This window comes from Thermobia domestica, chromosome 9, assembly GCF_964235325.1.
Source record: "Thermobia domestica chromosome 9, izTheDome1.hap1.1, whole genome shotgun sequence".
Taxonomy (NCBI): domain Eukaryota; kingdom Metazoa; phylum Arthropoda; class Insecta; order Zygentoma; family Lepismatidae; genus Thermobia; species Thermobia domestica.
In genome coordinates this window covers 90,151,392-90,165,382 of record NC_137462.1, presented here as the reverse complement: position 1 = coordinate 90,165,382, position 13,991 = coordinate 90,151,392, and the positions used below count along the sequence as shown (strand labels likewise).

The 13,991-nt window shown below is 36.0% G+C and overlaps 1 protein-coding gene across 5 annotated transcripts in view; it reads right to left on the bottom strand.

Annotated features, from left to right (window-relative positions):
* Nucleotides 1–13,423, bottom strand: part of LOC145694845 (activating signal cointegrator 1 complex subunit 3-like) — a 204,185-nt gene extending 190,762 nt beyond the window's left edge. For 4 of the 5 annotated variants that reach the window (XM_081771534.1, XM_081771531.1, XM_081771535.1 and 1 more), the window contains exon 1: nucleotides 13,300–13,423. The gene's annotated coding sequence lies outside the window, so the exon portion shown is untranslated. Of the gene's footprint in view, nucleotides 1–13,216 lie in introns of all 5 variants that reach the window. The other variant, XM_081771532.1, reaches the window with a different exon arrangement.
* Between the last annotated feature and the right edge of the window lie 568 nt (nucleotides 13,424–13,991).

The following is a 13,991-nucleotide window of genomic DNA, read 5'->3' as shown; positions in this document are numbered from 1 at the left end:
TCAGATGTACTAATAAGCTTCTAGGTTTTATCAGTGTTTTGTTATTTACAATTTCTGTGATTTTTCCTGATTTATTATTTTCATTACAGCAATTAAAAAGATGAGTTAGGAAGTTTCAGGTGTAGCACAACGTAAGTTTACAAGCAAGTAAAGAAGTTGCTCCTATAGTGTGACCTTAAACTTTTCGTTGTAGTTTTATAGTGGACGATTAATTGTATTTATTGTTAGACATCGGATTTTTACGCAAATACACATTTTATTTGCTTATATGCAATTATGTTGAACTTGGTTGGGGTTTCTAACAATACAGCTCGATTTTGAAGTTTTATAGTGCATATAAACACGTATTTCAAAGGTAAATACGCATATGCATAACTATAATATGCATATATACGTTTACAGCATTTCTACAAGTTTTAAACAGTGTTCGAATGAGTGTGAAAAATGCCGGAAGATAGATCTTCAAGAAGCTCCCTGCTTAAGCAGTGGATACAAGACAATACAAGCTATTCTACAGACGGTAAAATGCATTTTTATCAAGCATGTAACAAGAAAACTACGTGTGAAAAGAAATACCCATTGCAACACAAAGACACATATCGACGCAGCTGGCAGACAAGCTTGTAGTAAGCAAACGTTGTTAACGTTATAAATATATTCACATAATCGGAATCAATTATACGTGATTTATAGTAGCTGCGAACATACCATGGAATAAATTAAATAGTACGTATTTTCGTAGTTTTTTTTTTCTTTCTTTCTTTCAGAACTATTGTAAACAGAACATTTCGGACATACCATGGAATAAATTAAATAATACAAATTTTCGTAGTTCTTTACAGAACTATTGTAAATAGGGCATTCCGGAAGAGTCGACTCTCCATAAATATTACTTCGACGAATGCTGTAACATGGCAATCGAAGAGATTCGGAAAGAATTTAATAGTTGTTATCTATAGAGGGGGGGGGGGGGGGGGAGGCTGTAGATGAAACCACAGTCGTTTGCGGTCGATATGTTGCAAACATGGTCGTTGGTAAACACTGCGAAGATGAGTTCAGTACGTCTTCTCTCCCCCCAATAATAGCTCGTTTTATCAAAGAATCTCTGAAAATTTTGTGGCGAGCAAGCGGTAGTGACGAAAAATTGCTTGCCTTGATATCAGATGCTGCTAGCTACCGTACATTCTGAAGGCGAATACAAGATTGAAAGAGTTATTTTCCCCAGATGATCCACATTACCTGCTTGGCACATAGACTTCATAGGGTAGCAGAAGAAATTCGATCTCTGTTTCCGAATGTCAATTCCTTAATATCAAATACAAATAAATCCTTTGTGAAAGCACCTCTTCGTATATAAGCGTATCGTGGAACACTTCCTCACACCTATCTCTTCCCTGAACTCATTCTTACCCTCTGGGAACTTGGCTTAAAGGCTCCAATGTTATATTGTGAACATTCTAACGAACTGAAATGTATTGTGCAAGAATTTGACACTTCTGATGTAAAAGTCATTCAGCAAAGCAAAGAAGTTTGCGACTGCCAAGATGTTAAGCGAAACTGATAATGATCAAGACTCATTTTAAGATCTTGTCGTCAATAATTCAGAAAAAAAGACGCGAGGGATGCTGCTCAGTGAATGCTTATCTCTAGCTGAAAAAGTTCAGCACGAATTCCTGATGAATTTGGGCGCTCTGTGGAAAATAAATTGATGGTTGTTCTAGCCAGAAACTCGATTATAATACAATTGAAACTATGTGAAAATGCCTTGAAGGGGTAAGATTCCAACTTGCCAGAAAATATAGATACTAAACTTGCTCCTCTATAAATATTGTCCGTCTGTTGATGTTAAGAGGTCATTTTCTGTAAACAAACTTATTCTAACGGACAAATGTAGGAAACTGACATCAGAAAATGTAGAGAGACATCTTATGATATATTGCAAGGCTAATTAAGAAACAATAAATCCTCAAAAACAGTTTTTGTTTGTTTGCACAGTGGAAACATATAGAAATGAGATTCGTAATTATTTCGTATAAAGTAAATGCACTCTAAAATACAACTGAGAAGAAATCCTAGAGATTGTTCACTTCCATGTCATAATCTGTGCGTTTTAAAAGATTTAGAAATATATAAACTGGAAAAATCACAACAATAAATTCCGAAGAGGGCTCCCTGAAAGTTAAAGTTCACTTTCGATGTTATATTTCACCTACAAAACTTCTGTCAGAAGTTTGGTGCATGCTTGAAAATGCTCTCTGTTACTGCATTGTTAATAGAGATGCAAGGGCTCGGAAAGAAACAAACTTTTTTTTTTCTTAAATAGATTTTTTCTGCTTCGCTTGTTTGCTTCGGAAATTCTGGGTTTTCAAAATGTTGCTTTAAATAAATAAAGCAAACTTTGTTTCTTTTCTCTACAACACAAAACTCATTTAATTAGTGACTGATGTAGATAATAATATAAAACCTCTAAAACAAACCAATAATTTCGAAAAAATTTTTCAAACAATTTTAATTCTTAACATATTTACATTATGAATTCCAAAGGATTAACCAATGCATATAATAATTTTTTAACTTCTTATATACAAAAATAAGTACTTTTATTAAGAAAATGATATACAAATAACTAGCAAAATTGTATGTAGTATTTTTACTTCTAAATATAACACACAATCTTCTTGAAACAAAATAACGTAAAACATGAGAGAAATATATTTATATGATACTCTTAAAGGCTGCACATCAAGAGCTTCGTTTCGGGTGGTTCTATACATTCTTGCAATTTTTTCAGTTAATTTTTAACTTTCATGTACATTGCATGAATATTTCGAACAAATTTTTCATTCATTGATCACATACGTAATCTGTTATCACCTATCAGGTGCTTCGGACCTCCAAAATCGGTAAAATTCCGAATTCTTTAATGCACTGACTGTTCCTTAAGCTTGTTTAGAATCGGGAAAGTACCGAATTTTCTGTTCATGGAACATATGCGTAACAGACTGTTCATATGAGCGTGTGGTTTCCTAGGGTCTAGAATATATAACCACCATCATGGTTTACTCAGTCCTGAAGGTTTCTGAATTTTTAACAAGAGGAACTCAACATATCATTATTATTTCTTTTTAACCAAAAAAGGAAAAACTGTTCCAATTGAAAGCGCAATACTTGCGGTATCGATATTTGCGGTATTATTCAAAATAACTTCTTATTCTCCAAGTTGAGAAAGGATATTTTCAGGTGTTCAGTTATAGAATAGGCACACATTATCAACTGCTACACAAAGACCAAGTTTTATCACATTGGTCTAGCCAACAAGTTGTTCTAGGGGAGAATATCATGACTGGGACTCAGACTTTTTGCGTACTAAAAGCAGACTAAAAAAAAAAAAAAATCTTTTTTTCAGAATATGAAACCATTACTAACTCACCATACATAGTTATAAACTTTTCTCACAGCACCTAAGAACATGCAAATGCCAATATAAGGATCAACTATATACAGTGAAGAATAGTTACTAGGATACGGTAAACACATCTGAAAGATGTAAACAAGTGCTTATTTGTGATTAGTCAAAACTGGAAATGTAAACAAATCCGTATCTCTGATTGGTCGAACGCCTGACTATATTTAAAGAGAACTTCTACACACATATATATTTTTTGTTTTCTTTTATAGTTTTCCTTAGCATTTTTCAAAAACCGTTTGCCAACGGTTACTCGGAGTTGAAATATAATATTCTTTCTTCATTTTTAACATTTTGAGATATTTGTAATTACGTGTAAGAATTACGGGATTATCCAAAGAGTAACTTGCTAGCGAAGTGATTTGTCACAAGTCATACATTTGAGAAGCACTTGTACATTGTTATGAGCACATTTAGGAATTTTTGGTCAGATCTAGCTCGGAATAGGTATAAGACACAAAGTTAATATTAGGTTCTATGAATTAGTAACTTATTTTCATGATATATAATAGAGTTTAATTAGTACATTAGTAGATAGCTTCTCTTCTGGAACAAACAAAAATTACTTCAACTTTTGAACTGTGCATTTTCCTCAAGAATTTTTTTTAACATCTTTTGAGGCTACATATTCAATTAATGCGTTTTCTATTCTGTCCAATCTTATGTACTGATGTCTACGTTATGTACTGCAAATATCTCAGAGAAACTAGTTTTCTCATTGTACCGCAAATGTCCTGATACCGTTCCAATTCGCTAGAAAGAAAGTAAAATTGATTGTAATAATTATCGAGGCATTTCTCGTCTGTCAAGATCCTGTAAACTCCTCCCAAACATTCTATTAACAAGATTGATCCCATACGCAGACGAAATTATTGGAGATTATCAGTGTGGATTTGGGGGAAATTGATCAACTATCGACCAAATATTTACCATTCGACAAACACTCGACAAGAAGTGGGAACACAATACCCCGGTACATCAATTGTTTATTGATTTTAGAAATGCTTACGACTTGGTTAGGAGAGAAAAACTGTACAACATTGTTACAGAAATCTGAATACCGAGAAAGCTAGTTAGATTAATTAAAATGTGTTTAAATGAATCCCAAAGCCCGAGTAGAAAAATTCTTGTGCGCGAACTTCCACGTCGAGAATGGCCTGAAATAAGAAGAAGCGTTATCGCCATTATCCTTCAGTTTTATTCCGGAGTACGCTATAAGGAAAATCAAGGTTATGACGTATTCTGATACTGTAAATCTGATATGAGATGATAGGAGTACAATCGAAAGAAATACAGAAGTCTTATTAAACGCTAGCAGCAACATTGGTTTAGAAGTAAATGCAGAGAAAACTAAATACATGGACGGCAAATTATGGATGCGTCGAAATATCAAATAATGCTTTCGACAAAGTGGATATTTTTAACTGCATAATTTATACGGTTCACCAAACATCGTTAGGGTCATCAAGTCTAGGAGGCTCTGGTGGGTAGGTCATGTAGCCAGAATGGAAGAAGGTGGGAACGCTTTCAAAGTTTTAACTGGAAATCCAATCCGAAAACGTCCATTAGAAAGACCTAGGCGCAGATGCGAGGACAATAAGATGGATCTCGCAGAAATAGGAATAGGAGAAACTGGATCGAATTGGATAAGGACAGAATTCAATGGAGACCTTTTGTGAACGCGGCATTGAATCTTCGGATTCCTTAGGCTATAGGGGGAGAGAATACATTTAAGTTAAACACAACTGCACAGCAAACATGAGTGGGTGGTTAACTTTAGCGCTTGTATCGGGAAGTCCGGGATTCAACACCGCATTCAACCATTTTGACAAAAGTTTTTCTTAAATCCATCTGTGAATGTAGAGGTAATGTGTGTACTGTGAATCCTGGCCGACTTTCTTTCTTATAGTTATTAAATCGTTATTACTAATTACTAGCAGTGACGGATTGTGAAAGCTAAGCTTCTCTCACAATGAAGGTGCATGAATACATTGATAGAACGAAAGATAATTCCCACAAAACACTTAGTTTTTAGGTAGTTGCTTTACTGATAAAAATTGATTGGGTAATTATTACATTATTGAAAGCACATTAACCACATTTAAACACATGGCACTATGAATAATCACTATTCGTCACTAAATATGTAAATTACAAAATGTAGTTCGTCGTTGTCTTTTAGCCTCGCAATTCAGCTTGTAGAGGAGAGGGAAGAAAGGTCAAGCTGAGCCGAATTTTTCTTCCAAATTAGGCAATAAGAAGAGAAAAGTGGGCGAGCGACCGAACACATACATAGGACTTGTAAGCGAGAAGCTTCACAGCTCTTTTGATTTCCAAGAATTTTGTCTGGCTGCGCACCGATTCTACGAAATCCCCTCCCATGTACGAGGGTTGATTAAAAGATTTATAACGCTTATGTTATAGGATTTGGGAAGGGGGTAAGGGTGGGGATGTCTTTCGGATTTAGCCTGTATCCCGAAATTACGGAACTCCTGAAACAAACGAAATATAAGTTATGCCTTTACTCACCAACTTCAAGCTCCCTTCAAATAAAAATTAGAAATCTTTATAAAAACTAAACATTAATAAGAAAAACCCCTCCCAAAATACTTTTCTAAATTCGCCACTGATTAGCAGTATAAAATGGTCTTCAAGGTTGTATTCGGAATATTATTGCTGAATATACAAACGACACGGAATATTAGTTATGCCTGTACTAATAAACTTTAAGCTCCTCCCAAATACTTTTCTAAAGCCGCTACTAATTATTTCTATAAAATTGTATTCAAGGTTGTATCCGGAAGATTATCGCTAAATCATTACACAGCTACAGTATAAAAGAAATGTGGAAGTACGCTCTGACAGAGATATTGAAAAATGTAAGTTCTGAAGGATATATTGAAAAGCGTATGTTTCATTATGTACTAGAAGCTAGAGTACTAAGCTCTAAGAAATGAAACACGGATAACTAAAATTGAAATGATCTAGAGAAGAAAAAATGTCAATAACTCAGAAGTTAAATTAAAGTTAAACAGCCTCTAAAACTGCCCTAAAATAGTAGGTACTTTATGTTACTTTAATTCATAAAACATGTGCTCCATCCATCATGATGGTAAATCCCAGACCGAAATGTGGTATTAAAGTCATGAAATCTTATTTGACTATAGAGTATACTATAAGAAAGCTACTTAGATAGAAAAACCATGAAAATGAACAAAGCCAAAATTTCCAAAATGTCCCGTTTTTTCCCAAAAAAAAGCCGGCTTTTTATGTGAAAAAAATCGATTCAAAAAAGCCGGCTTTTTTGCACCTCTAATTGTTAGTGCATATTTCAACACATTTAAACAGCATAGTTGTATGCATATTTTATGAATATTTAGTTCATAAAATTCAGATGTCTAGTTATTACCCCATCTTATCTAGTAGCTTTCTTGTACTCTATTTCTATAAGTGCTGTGGTAAAATGGTCATCGTGTAATTTATTATTGTTTGCTAATAAGCTTTTATTGTACTATCCCCATCTTTACTTAAGATGAAATATTTCAAAGTGTAAATAATGTGTGTACATAACTGCGTCCTCGAATATTTTTAATAACTAGTATGTGATCACCACCAGTTAAAAAAGTGATCACTGATTTTTAGGAATTTCTTTGAAAAAGAATTAAGTTAAATACAACCGTAATAATATAATCATCAGAGGTATTCTGAATATGAACACTGGATCGTCCAAACACAACAGTTATGTTGTGGTACAAGTTATGTGGTCTAAGTAAAGATTGCCGCCTTCAAGAGTAAGAGAATGTATGGTTGTTCTGGGAAGCGAACTGAGTGGAGTAGTGGTCAATGCATCGGCACAGTACGCCGAAAATCCTGGGTTCGGATCCCGATCCAGTCATCTGCTTTTCACTCTTTGTGTATCACTGTATTCGTACCTACAGAGGATCTGGTATGTTAAAAATCCGGTTGTTTCCTTCTTTCATTAACATAAATTTTAATCTCTAAATTTTTTTGTGAACCCGAAGCTCTTTATTTAGTATCTGGCAGTCGATAAAACAGGAATGGTTTCCGAAATCATACGAGGAGATTAACCATTCGATTGGGATTCCTAGGGCACATATAAAGGTTAATGGTTACTATTTCATTAACCCAGGGCGCGAAATCCCGGGGGGATGGAGGAATTTTCTCCCACCAAAACGTTTATGCTTACATTTCCCCCCACCAAAATCTATAGGGGGAACACCTTAATATTAGACTAGAGGGAGAGATGGAAAGCAAATGCCATAAATAAATTTTAAAAAAATAAAAAATCTTCATGGTCACAGCTTCTAAATAGTGCTAAAATAAATCTGTAGCGTATGTACAAAACGGGTTTAACTGCATTATAGGCTGTAAGGGGTTTCTTACTAGCAATTAAGGTATACACAGATAAAACTGCGGCAACTGTAGCTAGGTATATTGCTGATCAGTTGCGTGGTAAAATTTTAAACTTTTTTTTTTTTTTTTTTTCAATTTAGTGGATGAATCTATAGACAGGTTTGCGAATACGCACTTGACCATTTCAGCAGAGACCGCTCTAAACTAAGTGGTATTTGCAAAAAACTGTCGGAGATAAAGAACATACTACTGCTAGATTTTCTTCTGGATATTGCGTCCATCCTGTCTAATATTAGTAAAACGACGCAAAAGGAAAAAGTTTCGTACAACGAAAGAGAGAAAAAAATATTCAATATGCAATCCAAGCTGTGAGAGAAATGCATGTGAAATATTATGTCTACCTCGGCCTTTGTAAAGGAAATTATTCAGTCCACTGCAGATAAGTATCTGATACAGGGAGTGATGATAGTGAATTTGATCAAATAAGAGGGTATATAATTCAGAGTTTAGTAGCCGAAGTGGAAATATGGTTTTCTTTTAATGATGTATTAAATGCTTTTTAGTGTTTGAAAATAAAGATCGTAATAGTATGAGTCGTTCATACGGTAATGTAGACGTATATAAAGCAGCTCAACTGTTGGGATTGAATCCTCATATTGCAGTGTCAGAATGGAGAGAGTACAAGTCAAGTTCTAAGTCTGTAAATGATTTTCCAGTTCTTAAAACCTTAGCGCGGAAAGTTCGCCCTGTGCCATAATCAACTGCTGCCTGTGAACGTGGATTCAGTGTTGCCCATAATATTAAAAGTTCCGAAAGAAACCTATGTTGGTGAGTACTTTGCAATCTTTATTGACAATTAAACTCAATAGACCTACTTTAAAATTCTGGGATGCTGTTATTGCTGCTGATACGTGGCTTTCATTTGGCCATCAAATGTCCAACTTTCGTTACACATGGAAAGAAAGTGAAGAGGAGAAGTTTAATCTTAAAATTTTTCTCTCGGGTAAGATACGTTATTGCAAACTATAATTTAGATCTATAAATAGACTATCGCAATCATTCCATACTTGTATTATTACGGCTTTCCCCGCTCGTCTAGTGGCTAGCACACGCGCACCATCTTTAGTGCACGGGGTCCCGGGTTCGATTCCCGGTGGGAGCGCCTTACAAAAATTTGAACGACTATGATGGTTCGGATTCCACCTTAAACTGTAAGTCCACATCTCATAGCCTCGCTGCTGAAAAGGAAAGCTAAACTTAAATCACCAAATCAATCGTATTATTGTGCTTGTGCTTTCATCTTTTAGAGTTTAACGTCCTACGAATATCCAGCAAGGCTAAGGAAGGCGGTCATGATGAGACAGATGATAATAGAGGGTTAAGAATGTGGAAGGAAACGGGAGGATCCCCATAAAATCCCCACACACAATATTGGTAAACTACAAGCAGACTCTGGCGCGAGCTAGGATCCATCCAAGTATCCCATGCACCTGAGATGAGCGCTCTGCCACTGAAGCAACGCTGCTTTTTGTTGTGCTTTTAAGTATCTGTATTGAAATCATATCTGTTATTTATAATAATAAAACATTCTTGCTAGTAATACAATATAGATACATAATATTATTTAGACATATAGGTGACTGGATATCTGGAGCGACCGAACTGAAACACTAAATACTTAACGAAGAAACGGAAATTTCACAAATAATAATAAAAAGTATACTCTAACTCTATTGCTCATGGGGATCTATGGCTGCCAGGTGGAGCATTTCAACTTAAGATCTAATGCTTGGTCAGGACATCGGTTCTCAGGCGCTATTATTTCTGACTTCTAGATCTCATACCGCTATTTTCGTGAATGCAGTCTTGAATATGATGGTAAACACAGGAAGACTGTTCTCCCACGGGAGTCTAACCCTGGACCATACGCACCGAAGCGTATATTAAATGCAGTAGGAAAGTGTACTAATTTAGGTTAAATGAATAAATAACATTATTAAAATATTTTAAATAACAATGACGACTAGTTTGAACATTTATTATTAGTAATAATAATAATTATTATTATTGTTATTATTATTATCATCATCATCACAGTACAGTGAGGCATTAGTGTGGATTGCTGAACTTCCCCCCACCATTTTCAAGTGATTTCGAACCCTGCATTAACCCCATAATAAGTTTAAATTATTTATAAAAGAATCCCCAAGAGATGGAGGGTTAGCTTCCTTCGGACAAAATTCTCCGGAAACGTTAAAATTTTGTTTATATTTGATAAATAAATATTCTAGAAATAACCGCAGCATATGGTTAAGTGAAAAAAGTGGAAGTTATAAAGTTCAGTGCAGAAGACAGAATCTGTTATTCTTGTTCGAGAGTCCATGCCTCGCATCAATATAATGTCACTCTCCAAACATACAGATGGTTATCAAAATAATAAAAATACCAGGAGAGAAAAAGTTAATTTAACACATCATTTATGGCGTTCAATCAACTTTCGCCCTCAGAACAGCTCCAGCGAGGTGGAATGAAATCATATAGGTCATAAACGGTATCCAGTGGAATATTACACTATTCCGCGTGCAGTGCATCATTTAGTCTCGTGAGAGAGGGTGGAGACGGAAATCTGCCGAATGAAGAAGGATTTGTCTCTCCAAAATGGATAAGATATTGAATTTTGTTCAAGTCTGCGCATTGGGCGCACTAAGGGAGGTATTTAATTTCACCCCAATGATCCTCAAACGACGCTGCAACAGCTCCAGCTCAGTGAATGGGTGCGTTAGCATCTTGTAATATAGCGTCATTGCCCGGAAACACTCAGAGGAGATCGGTAAGAGTCAGCACAAGATCCACTGAATACAACGATATTGCGGCCTATAGTTTCATAGTCGTCCTCATGTTTCGCGGTTGGGCAGATACTGTGGATCATATACTTGTTTGGGCGTCCGCTACACATGTTTCTCGGCCCGTAGTTTCAAATAAGGTGACTGATGATCAAACCATTTGTCTTCAATAATCAACAATCCATATTGTACATTTCGGGGCACTAATGGCATCGTGCTAAAGCGTTATGGGCCCTTATTAGCAGTTTCGCCCGTGCAATCCGACCATCTATGTCTATGTCATGTAACTTGCGGCGGACTGTGATTGCTGGCGCAGGCTGTGGGAGATGTTGCTAGAGTTCTTGTGACACTTCATAAGGGTATTCATTTAGTATTCATTTAGCTTAGTGTGTTATACTTTCTTCTGAATACAAGTTTGTTATTTTAATCTTCGACTAAGAACTTACTATACGTGAAAGATACATTTGCCAAAATCACTGAAAAATCTAGTACACAGTTTGACATTGGTTTCGTGCACTTCAGAGTTGGCTTACTGCCCAGCTTGTTGGTAACTGGGTTCACTCAAACAGATGGTTCTACCAAAAAGAAAATTTTGACAAAATACCATATGACAACTTTTCGTGAAGGAATGAGTGTAAATATAAATAACTTCTGTCAGTGCACAGCATATTGAAATGAATTTTGAATAGTAGCGAAGGTATTATAACCTAACCTAACCTAAGAATTACTACCAGTATTTTAGAAGCTCTAACCTACCCTGAAAATGTAAATCTGTCAAAATTTGGTAGAGCCTACCTGAAAGCTCTAACCTAACCTGAAAATTTAAGAAATCGAAAAAATTCAGTATAACCATCTGCTCGATTAATGCCGCTGAACTACATGAGACAACCTTCTGATTCGCTAAGGAACTAGCTCAGTGTCTTTCCTGTTAATGGAATGATTGCGCGTACATCAAACTTTTCTTTTTGCGGAGAAATCATCCCTATAACCTTCATACTGGTGAATGTCACCATTGACAAACTGAGGGTTAAATGCTGTATCACCGGACCAATTTTAGGAAATTTATCGGGTGAATTGGAGTATTTTGCTTCTTGAGGAAAGGTAAATAAAAGTTAGGTAAGGGCAATAGTTGAAGTTAAGAAAATGGTTGCTTTTGACGTAAGCGCCACTGTAAGTCGAGGCAGAAAGGACTATTTGGCGGAGAGGTACACTTGTTATGCTTTACTGGCGGAAAAGGCAATGTAGAAATGGTGCGTAAATGACAAATTGTTATGTTTGAGTTTTATCGTTATACAAAAATAACGAACGTCAGTTGTTGAAATCGCGTGAAAGACAAGGTCTACTAAAAAGGTGAACAGTTTGTCGTAAGTAGAAGTGTGAAACGAGTTGCAGAAAAAAAAATGAACATCTAACCTAATTTAGCTAGTACATTTTGGATGGCATTTAGGATCTGTCCATCCTCGTTTATGCGCATATCCACCGCCGCTGACGTGCCTGCTCCCTACGAACGCATCCCCGCGCTACCACTCGCCCCCCCCCCTTGTTGAGCTCCTGTTTTGATCATCCGTGCTTTTAGTAACCACCTAGCACAAGCCGAATTGTGTTTTACGCACGGTAGTCTCATACCATATCTCTATACTGTATTTCCAACAATAATCCTGGCGAGCAAGTGTCACAATCTAGTGTTTTTAAGAAGAAACTAAATAACTTTCTTTATTTCGTGTGGTCCGACGATATACCACTAATGCCGAACGAACCAATTCACAAGAACACTCAATGAAGTGAACTGAAGTACAATCACTAGTTTACGCGAAAACCCACTCTCACTTTGCGCCTGGTCCCTACAAACGCACCCATCTTCGGCTCTTTCCCGAACGGGAAGATACAATTCTTGCTAGTAGTAAGCACCTTTCAGGGATTCGTAATGAATAATCGTTTACACACGAACCCACCGTCGCCTCGCGCCTGATTCTCATTGTTGCATCCTCGCCATTTGACTAGGCCTAGCTTTGCTTTCCTCTAAATGGAAATATATTATTTCTTATAGTCTTTACTTAGCACAGGCCAGTGAGAATTTCTTGGATGAATAATAGTTTTTAAAGATATTTATGCATGCGCCATGAAAATCACTCTAGAATTTAGTGATTACGTAAGGCAACAGAAGTGAAGTTGAATAATTTTGTAAAGTGGACGACAGCTTGTAAAACTGCATTGCCACATATATAAAAGACTGAGTGTATGCATTCCTTCATGTACCGCTGTAAGTAATCACATATACTAGCCACGAGGTGTTAATTCTCCATCTGCTGTAAGCACACCTCTGAAAACATTAGGATTTTTAAAAATAATTATATAGTGGCGTCTGCAAGCTTTTTTGGTGATTTTATTACGCTAAAATAATAGTTCTTTAATGTTTCAATACCAATATATTAAGTGATAGGTCTGTATAGGATACTAATAAAATTCACAAAGTACTACATATTTAAATAGCGATACTCATCATATTGAAAGTATTCTAATAATACATTTATACCCTTGACATAAAATGTTACATTTTTTTTCGTTGAATCATAAGCACTAAATTTAAAGAACTGGAATATTACAACCCATTCATACCAAATAATCAAATTTCATCCGCGTTCAGTTAAGTACAAAATTAGCGCTTATTCAATTTCTTTTGTTAGGCAGTGTCAGTAATGCCAATCACAAATACAAAAATCCCACTTTGCTAGGCAAAAAATCACAGATTGCTACTGAATATCCCCATTGAGTCGTCCAGTTCCAAAACGGCTTTATTTATATCAAATCCCAGAAAACCGGGAAAAAATCTAGGATCTGCATGTTTTGTACAACTGGAAATAACTCAGTGTGTACAAGTAAAGAAATTCAACATCTTCAAATATATCGAGTTCTACAAAACGCATCCATCCTACAATTTTTCTCGGTTTTCTGGGATTTGATATAAATGGAGCCGTTTTGGAACTGGACCAGTGGCGGCGATTGGACGTTAAAAGTGGGGGGGGGGGCAAGACACGATCTGAATATTTGTATGTCAATGTTAATATACGAATTTCCCTTGTTGAAACTATATACATTAATAGGCCATTTAAGAAAAGTGGAGGGCAACTGCCCCCCTTTGCCCCCCAATCGCCGCCCATGAACTGGACCACTCAATTATACTGATTACAAAAATTAAAAAATAGTACAAACTGAAACTATTTTTGTTACTCAGTTTGTCCAATATCTGAGTGATTCAGTGATTTATCTACACCGTCCTAACACCCCCCAGCACCCCCTAAAATTTTCGA